At 45.4% G+C, this 11,341-nt stretch overlaps 1 long non-coding RNA gene across 1 annotated transcript; it reads left to right on the forward strand.

Moving 5' to 3' along the window:
* Positions 1–6,035: 6,035 nt before the first annotated feature.
* LOC147005965 (uncharacterized) lies at positions 6,036–10,276 on the forward strand. Its single transcript, XR_015046564.1, has 2 exons — positions 6,036–6,148; positions 9,531–10,276. It is a non-coding gene; the product is annotated as an uncharacterized LOC147005965 (long non-coding RNA).
* The last annotated feature ends 1,065 nt before the right edge of the window (positions 10,277–11,341 follow it).

The raw sequence follows: 11,341 nt of genomic DNA on the forward strand, positions 1-11,341 counted from the left end.
TGTTTGAAACAAGGTAGGGTTGCATAATGGTTATAACAACTTTTGAAATGAAGACATGGGTGCTATTTCCTACAACAGGCAGTGCAGAGCCATTTGTAGTTACAGTAACAGATGGGCATAGCACAATAGCACAATTTTTTTTTTTTTTTTTTTTTTTTTTTTTGCGGATCAACCACTGTAGTTTATTACTCCAATGATTCCCACAGCCGGGTTGCAAAGTCTAAGGCAGGCTGCCTGCCTTCCTGGAGGCACTTACCCCACCTCCCCCTCTGGGGGAACTCCACTTGGCCATGGACCCCATAAACCTCTGAATTCATTTATTTAGACTTTTGGACGTCTGCGTGTTTCCCCCTGAAAACGTTAAGAGCCGTGTCCTGCCCACCCCACAGCCTGCCAGTCCAGCCTGCAGAGAGATTCCCGCTGCCTTGTAATTCCGAAATAAATAGAATTGGTAGCAAGTGAGTGCTGAGTGATGTCATGGTGGCCCCAGCAGTCTCTAGAGGAGCACTGTGGGGCAGTCTCAAGGTGTCTTCTGATGGGTGGGCACTGTGCAGCGTGTGGCAGTATCAGGCTGCCTACAGTTTGTCCAGGAAGTTGTCCAGCGTTGGGATGCCCTCTTTCAGGCCCTTGCGCTTGCGGGTCTCAATTACCACTTGGCTGGGGCAGCTGCTGTTGTCAAAAGGATCCCCAGGCAGGATCTGCCAGTGGTCAAACACGCACTGGGGGAAGGCCTGGCCACCGGTGTTGGATCGCAGATCAGCGGTGAAGCCAAAGGACTCATTGACAGGCAGTTATGCCTTGACCACAAACATGGGGGTACCAGCGACCTGGGACTCCTCAAACACATGGCCGTGCTTCCTGTTCAGGACACCGTAGACATAGCACAATTCTTGAGAAATGGAGATCCAATCTAAAGAGGAATAAACCTGCTTTGTCTTTAATATGAGGTAACTTTCAAGTCTAAGATGGAGGCAGGCTGGTTTATCAGAACCAGGTCCTCCTCCCAGCGTTTCATCTGCCTCAAAGGCTTCCTGAGGAAACATACATGAGGGGCTTCATAAACCACGGTGCTTTTTATAAAACCAGGAGATTACTATGGGTCAGACTCAAGAGCTGAAGCGCCCGAGCTGGCTCGAGGCATTCCTCGTGGGTTATTCTAGAAATGAGAGGTTTTGTTGTCCTGGGAATGAAAGCAGCGAGGGCTTTGATCAGTGCCTCGTCTTGGTAAATGAGAGCCTGAGATGGACGTGTCTTTCAGTGAGGAGGTGAGCACAGCCCCGATCCATCGGTGATAAATAATCCTCATGGCTTAAAGAGCAGTTTCTTCTTTTAAGTTCAAGTCCTTTCCTGTTCTGTCTAGGGGTAGGGTGTAGAGTGGTCCAGATTCAGAAGCCATTTGTGGGGTTCAGGACTTCACGTACTGAGTGGTTATCCCCGAAGCTGTCCCAGAGAGGGCATAGAGCACTTAGAAGATCATGTTTAAGAAATCAGATCAGCCTCATCAGTTTGAGAAGCTAAAAGATGATCCATTTATTGTTTTCTTTCCATGCTGGGGTTCTGCTCCGTGGCCTTGTGGTACATGTTAGGCAAGCTGTGCACCTCGGAGCTCCATTCCCAGGCGAGGACTGGTTCCGGTGTGATGTGGCGGGAACATAAAGACCAGGTAGGCTGAGGTTGGGTTAGTGAAAAGGCTCAGTGGGTAAGGGCAAAAACATCTATCTGCTGCTAAGCCCGAAAGCCTGAGTTCTATCCCTGGAACCTACGCGGTGGAGGGAGACTGACTTTTGCAGTATGTCCTAATTTCCGCATGGATCCTGTGGTATCCAGCCAAGATTACAAAGCTCTGTGGAAGAGCGTGTGTATTTAGCATACATAAAATCCTGGGTTCAATTTCTAACACACACACACACACACACACACACACACACACACACACACACACACACCATAGATGTCCTAAAACAAAACCCAAACAAAAACAAGCAAAAAACAGAGTGGGAGCTGGATACAGGTGTGGTGGGCACGGGGACAACTAAAGTCTTTACTTAAGTAAAGGTTCGAGCAAAGACTCTGGCATTTAAGATTTAAGATCACTGACATTTAAGTAGTCTATGTTCACACGGTCAGGAGAGAAGGTGGGGGGTTCTGTGCATGACCATGTTGTTGGGCTTACTGCTGTCATTGTAGGGTTTGGGTTTTTTGTTTTTTTTTTTTTTTTCTGCAAGACTGCTTGAGCACAAAGCCTTCACCAGAATGTCAGAAACTTAATTAAAGTAAGAAGGAGTTAGGCTTTCTAGGCAAAGAGGTGGGGGTGGGGGAGCGTGGAGGAAGATCAGGTTTCTTTGTCCTGATGACGCCCCAGGGAGCTATCTGTGGATGAGCTGCTTGTGGAAGCTTTTCCTGGGACACTCTTGGTGTTTGCAAAGCTCTGGGCACTTTTAGGAGCCCCTGGATGCCAGCTGCTGAACTTTGGCCAGACAAGTCAGATATAATTAAGACATCAAAGAGCCCACAGGCAAATAAATAGTGTAAAGACTATGGCTGAAAGGGTGCACAGCTTTACTTGACAAAGTAATACCTAGATCAAATATCTGTGACTGATAGGAGACAGGCTCCCTGAATGGCTTTCTAATATTCTTGTTCCGGTGAGTGGGAACCTTTTGGGAAATGTTGTCCAAAACACTGGGCATTCCCAAATGAGACAAAGTGGCACATCTCAGGAAAGGTGCTTTGGTATTCTAGTAAAAAAAAGTGTAAGCATTGTTGTGGGCTCTGGGCCACAGTGCTAGTGAGCGATCCTGTCTCATTAAGATGGGGATAGTGGACCCTGTGATGAGAACAGGTAGTTTTAGGGTAGGTATCACCAAATTGAACAGTTCTAATTCTTCTCCTTGGCCAGAAGCTGGGACTATCTTTGATTCTGTCCCTTTAATATATTCTAAACAAGTACCTCTGCCAGGAAACCCCAAAGTGGCATGGCTGAAACCGAGAGGTATCTGGACCCTCGTGGGTAGGATAACTGGACCCGCTGCTTCCCCAGGCCTTGGCCTAGTTTCTGCCATAAGTCACATCAAAAGCCTCTGGGCTGACAGCTTGGTGACACTCCTTTCTGGCTCTGTTCCAGCTGTGTGGGAACTGTCCCACCTACACCCTTATGCTAAACCTCCATTCTAAAACTCACAGTCCCATTGTCCCTGTCATGAGGACACAGAAGCCACTGGCCCAGGGTTACTTTGGTGGCTGTTGATTTGTCCAAGTTATACTCACCTGAGCAAGAGCAAACCCCTCCCTCTCAAGGGCCTCGCCTTGCCAGTTTCTCTCAGACCCTGGTTTTCCTCTTGTACCTGGAAGTGTACAGAGGAAGTGAGTGGGTTTGTTCTGCCACAAGCTTCTACTGTGGTGATTCCACAGGGCCCGAAATAATGGGGCCAGTCTACCATCAAGAAAAAAACATTTGGCTCCAAAACTGTGAGCTAAAACAAACCTTTCCTCTTGTATTACACCAGGGATTTTATTATAGCATTAGAAAGGGATTATATGCCCTCTCTCTTTTCTCAGTGCAGCTGATGGAACCAGGGGCCTTCATGCACATTAGGCAAGTGGTCTACCATTGAGTTACTGTCATGTTTTATAAAAAGAAAGAAGTAAAGAATATGTTTGGTGGAGGCATTTTTTTTTTTTTTTCTTTTTGAGACAGGGTTTCTCTGTGTAGCCCTGGCTGTCCTGGAACTCACTCTGTAGACCAGGCTGGTTTTGAACTCAGAAATCCGCCTGCCTCTGCCTCCCAAGTGCTGGGATTAAAGGCATGTGCCACCACTGCCTGGCTGGTAGAGGCGTTTTATGGTGTGGGGGAAGGGGGTGCCTGCAAGCCCATGCTGATGCATCCCTTCCCCCTGAGGTACCAGCCATAGGATGATGGTATGGTATAGAATAGAGTTTATTTAGGGCATGGGGAAGGGAGTTGAGGGAGTAGAGACAGAGAGAGGCAGAGACACAGAGAGAAAGAGAGGGAGAGAAAGAGAAAGTAGAGGCTGGCCATGAGCATGTGGAGAGAGAGGGGGAAGAGGGTAAAGAAGCAAGAGAAGGGGAGAAGAGAAGACAGCAAGAAAGAGAGAGAGGAGGGGGTAAGCAGCCCCTTTTATAGTGAGTCAGGTTTACCTGGTTGTTGCCAGGAAACTCTGTGTGTGTGTGTGTGTGTGTGTGTGTGTGTGTAAGGAGCCTAGACTAAATGCCAACAGTTATATCCCTAGACTTCATACTAAACTTGTGTGTGTAGATAGATGCACGAGTGTGCACATGTGTGTGAAGCCAGAGGACAACCCTGGAGACTGTCCCAAGCTCTCCATCTTCTGAGACAGAGTCTCTCACTGGACTGGAGCTCAGCAAGTAGGGTAGGGTGCTTGACCAGGGAGCCCCAGAGATCCTCCTGTCTGAGCTTCCCTCTGCTGATTACAAGCACACACTAGGGTGCCTAGGCCTTTGCATGGGCTCTGGAGAACACTTCCCCCAGAGAGTTTGCAGGCTAGGAAGCTGAGCTCACAGCCTTCTTGTTCTATGTGCACAGTTTCCTTTTTTTCCTGGCCTCTGCTTATGTGCACTGGAATTCACTCTCCATGAGTTCTAGAACAAGGGGTAGACATGCCAAGCCATGAGGACCATGCAGAAGCAGTTATTGTCCTTGAGACAGAAGTGAGGTGCTAGCAGGCACCTTGCTTGGGGCTAGCTCTAGGGAGGGGGAGGAGAAAGGAAGTCCTTTTTGTTTCCCACTGCCCATCTCTTCTGTCAATCAGATTTCTAGAGTTAATCTCAGTGGAAGCAGAAGCATTTTGTCTCCTTTGGAAGATCACTGGATCTGAAAGTTTTCATTCACTTTAATTCCCCAAGAATTCAAACATTACTGCTTTATCAGAGTGTTAGAGTTAGGCTATTGTGAAGAAATACTCAAGGAAAGCAACCTAAAGGAAGGAAGATTTATGTAACTTGATAGTCTGTAGGGCTCCGCCCATTGCTGCTTGCTTGGCCCTGCACTGGAACAGGACACCATGATGGTTGAGGCAGATGAGCACCTTCACCCCAGGGCTGACAGGCAACAGAGAGGTCGCTTTGGAGGGACCTGCTCCCAATAATCTGCTTTCTTCACAAGTTCCTAGAACCTTCCAAAATAATAGCACCTGTTGGGGACCAACTCTTTTCATAGTCAAACCATAGCAAACAACCTAATACTTTTTGTTAAGTACACTGTAGCTGTCTTCAGACACACCAGAAGAGGGCATCAGATCTCATTACAGATGGTTGTGAGCCACCATGTGGTTGCTGGGATTTGAACTCAGGAACTCTGGAAGAGCAGTCAGTGCTCTTAACTGCTGAGCCATCTCTCCAGCCCCTGTGTCTATTTTTCTTAATTATTATTAATGATTGTGCTAATGAAGTTACCATTTGGGTGTGCAGTGGCCTGTGGCGGCCCAGATAGACTACTCTTTCCTTTCTGTGAATTTCCGTGAAGCTCTGCGGGGTATGCAAGCCACTAGGTTGTTATTGAGCCTGAGTCTCAATCCCAATTTGGATTCTATCACTTGCACTGGACACTCTAGTATCAGGACTACTATTTATTAGTGGACTCCTAAATTGATTAGGATAGCTTTTTCCAACATTCATTTCTATTTTCCTCAGCAATCAGTAAGAACATTTCCACAGTAGATCTCAAAGAATTAGAAAGCTTGATGTTTGTGTGTAGATACACACAAAAGAAACAAAATTTATGTTTATATAATGACATATATATTTGATGTGCATTACTGGGGAATTATTCATTAATGAGGGGCATTTCACTGTGCATTAGTGAGATTTCTAGTAAAATCCAGTGTTAGGGGGCTGGAGGTGGCTCAGAGGTTAATAGCATCGATTGTTTTTTTCCAGAGGAATTGGTTTTGATTCCAAGCAACCAATGGACAGTTCAGAGTGTCAGTAACTTCAGTCCCAGGGGGTTTGCTGCACTCTTCTGGCCTCCACAGGCACCAGGTGTTCACCAGGTACATGGATAAACAAACAGGCAAAACACTCACATTCAAGAAGCAGAAGCAGAAGAAGATGCAGAAGAAGAGAGAGAGGAGGAAGTGGAGGAGGAGGAGGGAGATCTGGTGTTAGTCAGGTAAGTGTCCAGAGAAGAAATGCTCCATTTTCCATCCATCCTTGTCTTTATTTAGTAATTTTCTTATAAACACGGAAACACCATCTCAAAATGAATTCCCCAGGAAGAGTTGAAGAAGGAGGAAGGCAGGGTGTTGATATAGTAGCAAGGGGAACACAGTTAAGTGTCTGGCAGTGCAGAGAAGGGAAGTCCTTAACTGTTTTACATAATCCTGTTTCCACAATAGCTTTGAGGTGGGATTTATGGGCCCCATTTTAAGGAGAGGAAAGAGACTTTCCAGTGATTCTGTGATTTGAATGAAAATCCAACCTGGCTTCCTAGTGTTTTCCATTGCTCAGGTGATTAACTTCCCTTTCTGTAGGACTTAAGGAAACCTGGTACTTATAATTATTATTCTAGGCTCAAAGTACCCATGCAAAAATCCAAGGGACCCTATTCTTCCAACTCAGCGGCAGGAATTACTTTCTGAATCTGAGCACTGGTTGTTCTAGGTTGGAGACACTGGAAACATTGCTCTTTGGCAATGAGTGGAGGTTTCTCAGATTGAAAAAGCCTTTCAAATGGTGCCTTGTGCCCTGCTGCTAGGAGGGAAAGAAACTCAGGAGCCCTGCATGAGACTGGCAAGCAGCCCACAGCTAGAGATGGACATACCTGTGAGCTCAGGGTCTTTTTAACACCAATAGCTGACTGCACTGGAGTCCATGCAAGTCGGGATGATTGGATGCTCTAGAGTTGGGTTCCGAGCCTGGATAACTGGATGCCCCAGAGCTGGGTTCTAAGCTTGGGTGGAGGTGGCAGTTGTTAATGTGTACCTGCACAGGACCATGGCTGATTTTGGAGAGATGTCTGGTTTGAACCCACTATCATTGTTCAATCACGTTTGGAGCTTTATATAGGAGGATTGTTGACCCAGGGACAATAGAGGAAGGTAACGTCACAGTGGCCATGAGGATGAAATCCAATTTTTGTTGTCCCTGGAAGAATTTCAGTTCTATATGGGGGTAATGAGGAAGACAAGGTAAAAGGAGGTGCAGGGGCATCTGCCCTGGTGCTGGGTGTGCACTTGGACAGGGAGCAGAGTAGAAGATAGAAAGGGAGGGGCTGTCCTGAGCTCGCCATCCCAAAACCCCACATCCAGGGTGGTTTTTGTTTGTTTTTAATATTTGAGACTGAAAATTTCAGGTTCTCTCTCCATCCTTTCAATATTCTTGGTTTTACTCACTTCCGCTCAGTGAGTAGGAACATTTGATATTTGAAGTGAAGGATCATGGGCCTGGCAAGAAGGCTCAGTAGGTAAGGATGCCTACTGCCAAAACTGATGACTGAGTTCAATCCCCAGAATCCACAGAGTGGAAGGAGAAAACTGACTCTCACAAGTCCTCTGACCAACACACACACACACACACACACACACACACACACAAACATGCACGAAAATGCACATTTTAAAACTAAGAAGAAAAGAATTATGAAACTGCCCATCAAAAACTGCCCTTCATGAAGTAGGTATTTGTGCCAGTGGATCTGTCTGAATCAGCCCTGTTGAGGGGAATAGAAGTGTTTGCCTATAAGGTTCATACCATTTGGTCTGAACAGAAAGTCTGTTTCAGAGAGGGAAGGATGGATCTGTGAAAATGTCACATAGTTGTTTCAATTTCAGTAAATGATTACTTCTTTTCAAATACATAAGGCTGTGGTAGCTTTGTTTGTTTGTTTGTTTGTTTTGATTTTTAAAGTCAATATTTAGGAACTGGGGATATGTCTCAGTGGGTAAAATGCCTTCTGGGAAAGCAGGAAGTCCTGAATTTAGATTCCCAGAACACAAGTAAAAAGTATAGCATGTCTATAGCCCCAGCCCAGGGGCAAAGACAAGTCTGTCCCTGAAGCTCCCCAGTCTGTGGATAACTTGTGTCTGTCTGTTCTCCCTCTCTCCCGCTCCTGCTCCCTCGCTGTTTTTCAAGAGGTTTCTCTTTGTAGCCCTGGCTGTCCTGGAACTTGCTCTGTAGACCATGCTGCCCCCAAACTCAGAGATCTACCTGCCTCTGCCTCCTGGTTGCTGGGATCCACCACCACTGCCTGGCCGCCTCTTCTTAATTTTCAGTAGTTCCTTCTTTGACATTGCCCAGCCTATTTTTCTTTCAGATCAAGTCCGGAGTAAATTGTGTTATCTGATCCCCTGACTAAAGTACCGTGATAGGCAAACTTCACTTCTTTCTCTTTGAACCCAGCTCTGGTATGTTCCCCATTCATCAGCCTGTGGCAAGCCTCCCTGATTTCTTGATTAACTTGGAGACAGACCAAGTGAACCTGCTTACCTCTTAAGTATTCTACTAAGTTTTGTGAAAACTGATCTGTATGCACTCAAATGGTGTTCTTGTAAAGATGCTGTCAGTCTATCCTGGTTTTTCTGAGACAGAGCTGTTTAGGAAGGCTCTGGGACATTCATCCATGGGTACTGACTGGCACATCATTAGCACCAAAGGAGGGCCGATTCTAACCATAAACAGGAAAGCTCCTGCTATGGAACTCCTGAGCTTTATGGACGCGCTGAAGGCGTGGTCAGGTGGATGTCAGTCACCATGAATGGGCCAATAGGAACCTTTCCTCTGCTTTCATCCTCACCCCAGGGGTATCCCCCCCCCCCCGCAGTGAAAACGTGCGAGTGAGGATAATAATTTCCTTCCTTTCTTTCATGTTTGCTTCGCCTGGCAAGCTCCCATTTAATAAAAGGCGAGATGGGCAAGTGTGGGGTATCTACCTTGTCTGAGTCAAAGCAGTTTTTGGGTCATGCCAGACGTCCACAACAGGAAATTGAAAACCGATTCCCTTCCTCATCCAAGCAAGGCACCTCGGCCCGCATCCTTCTCTTTTAAGCTCAGGCCCTTGAAACTGAAGATTTCAGGGTGTGTCACTACAGCTGCTGCATCAAACAAAGCAAACAGATTAAATTGATTTAGGTTTCCGAATTAGTCTCTCTCTGTCTCTATCTCTGTCTCTGTCTCTGTCTTTCTCTGTCTCTCTCTCTCTCTCTTTGGTTCAGAAAACGCTTCAGACACCCCAACAAATCTCATCTGAATGCAAACTATGAAGACAAACCTCCTGGGTCAAAAAAACAAAAAAACAAAAAAACAACAACAACAAAAAAAACCCAACCTTCCCTTTTCTAAATGCTTTCTCAGCATCTTACAAGGGTTTTCTACACTCTGTAGATAGAAATTCAGGGGCTGAGTGCAAGGAAAAAAAAAAAAAAAGAGGAACAATGTATTCATTACAGTCTGTTAAGTTGCCAGCACCAGGCAATTAAAAGGTATGCCTTGTGGAAACACTGCAAAACAGAACAGTTAGTCCTATTGTGCTCTCATTAACAAGATTGTTATTTTAGCTCACCAGGTGGAAGCCTGAGAAGCAAAACATTCTTGGCTTGGAAGGCACTCCAGGAAACTCAGGACTTGTTGATAGCTGGAACTTTGTGCAAAGACTCTTGTTTATACTATAAGTGTGCACATCTCTTTGGTTGTATAAATACAGTGCTGCATCCATTCTATTGGACTTGAGGAAGAAACCATTTAAAGTGACATCAAAATCTTCCCAAAGCTAATGACGCTGATCCTATGGATTCTGTCAATGCTGCTGCCCTGAAGTCATGGCTCCCTTGGGACAGGGGATTTGAATTTTTTTCTGTCAGCATACTATGTTGTGAATCGCATTGACAGTGCTGGGCAGGATGGCTGAGACTCTGATATGCTCTCTGCTTGTGCCCTTTGCTGTTTGGCAATTGTTCTAAAATGACGGACCATGTCATTGCTGCTTGCCAAATGTGAGCATACTGTGGCAAAAAGGATTGTGGCTGTCTGCTAACTCCAGCCTATGTGCCTATGTGCATGGAAAACACAGCCAAAATTGTTAGTGATTCAAATTCTCGTACATTCCAAAGAAGAAACGAAGCAGCCTACTTTACAGACTTTACACTTCATGCCAGTAGCTTTAATTTTTACAAGACAGAAACCTTCATGGTTCCTTTTAAGAATCACTTGAAAATACTACATGGAGTTACAGAAACAAAGTTTGGAGCTAAGACGAAAGGATGGACCACCCAGAGACTACCCTACCCAGGGATCCATCCTATAATCAGCCACCAAACCCAGACACTATTGCATATGCCAACAAGATTTTGCTGAAAGGACCCTGGTATAGCTGTCTCGTGTGAGGCTATGCCAGTGCCTGGCAAATACAGAAGTGGATGCTCACAGTCATGTATTGGACAGAACATAGGGCCCCCAGTGGAGGAGAAAGTACCCAAGGAGCTGAAGGGGTCTGCAACCCTATAGGTGGAACAACAATATGAACTAACCAGTACCCACAGAGTTCGTGTCTCTAGCTGCATATGTAGCAGAAGATGGCCTAGTTGGCCATCATTGGGAAAAGAGGCCCCTTGGTATTGCAAATTTTATATGCCCCAGTACAGGGGAACGCCAGAGCCAGGAGAGTGGGTGAGTAGGGGGGGGAGAGTATAGGGAACTTTCAGGATAGCATTTGAAATGTAAATAAAGAAAATATCTAATAATAATAAAAAATGCCAAAAAAAGAAAATATAGCACATTGATCACTGTAAGTAAACAGGAGGGAAAAGTACCATAAGGAGTTGGCACAATGGCTCTTTTTCTCAATGATAAACACAATATTAACCAGAAGATAAAAGTATAAATGAGGTTGCTTCAGACCCACACCAACTTCAGGCCAGAAGTCACTCAAATTACTTTCTCAGAACCCATTTTCCCAATCTACCAAGGGCCTCATATTTATCTTAAACTAGAAGTCATAATTGTTCTTGTTCAACTAAGTCTTTTGCATTGATTGTAGTGTGAGGGACCAAGACCATGGTACAGTTTCAAAAGGATGGGAGTTTATAATTTATCCTGATGGCCAACTAATAGCTATCTTGGGATTCTGTTAGGTTAAGGGCCTACAACAGTTTGTTAATTAAAAGCTGATCTTGGAAAACATGTAACTTTTATCTAAAACATAGCATTACATTAGTAGTTTTCATTGAAATCCCATAGCAGTAAAGTGGAGAGGAAAAAATAAAGCCCTGCTGTGCTACTGAGAGGCAAACACCAGGCAGCTTGAAAATCAAAATGCTTCTAGGCTCCTCAGCCAATCACATGTGAGCGCATGCGCAGGTTAAAGCAGGGC

This window comes from Mus caroli, unplaced genomic scaffold (assembly GCF_978045245.1).
Source record: "Mus caroli unplaced genomic scaffold, Mus_caroli_1 scaffold_2, whole genome shotgun sequence".
Classification (NCBI taxonomy): domain Eukaryota; kingdom Metazoa; phylum Chordata; class Mammalia; order Rodentia; family Muridae; genus Mus; species Mus caroli.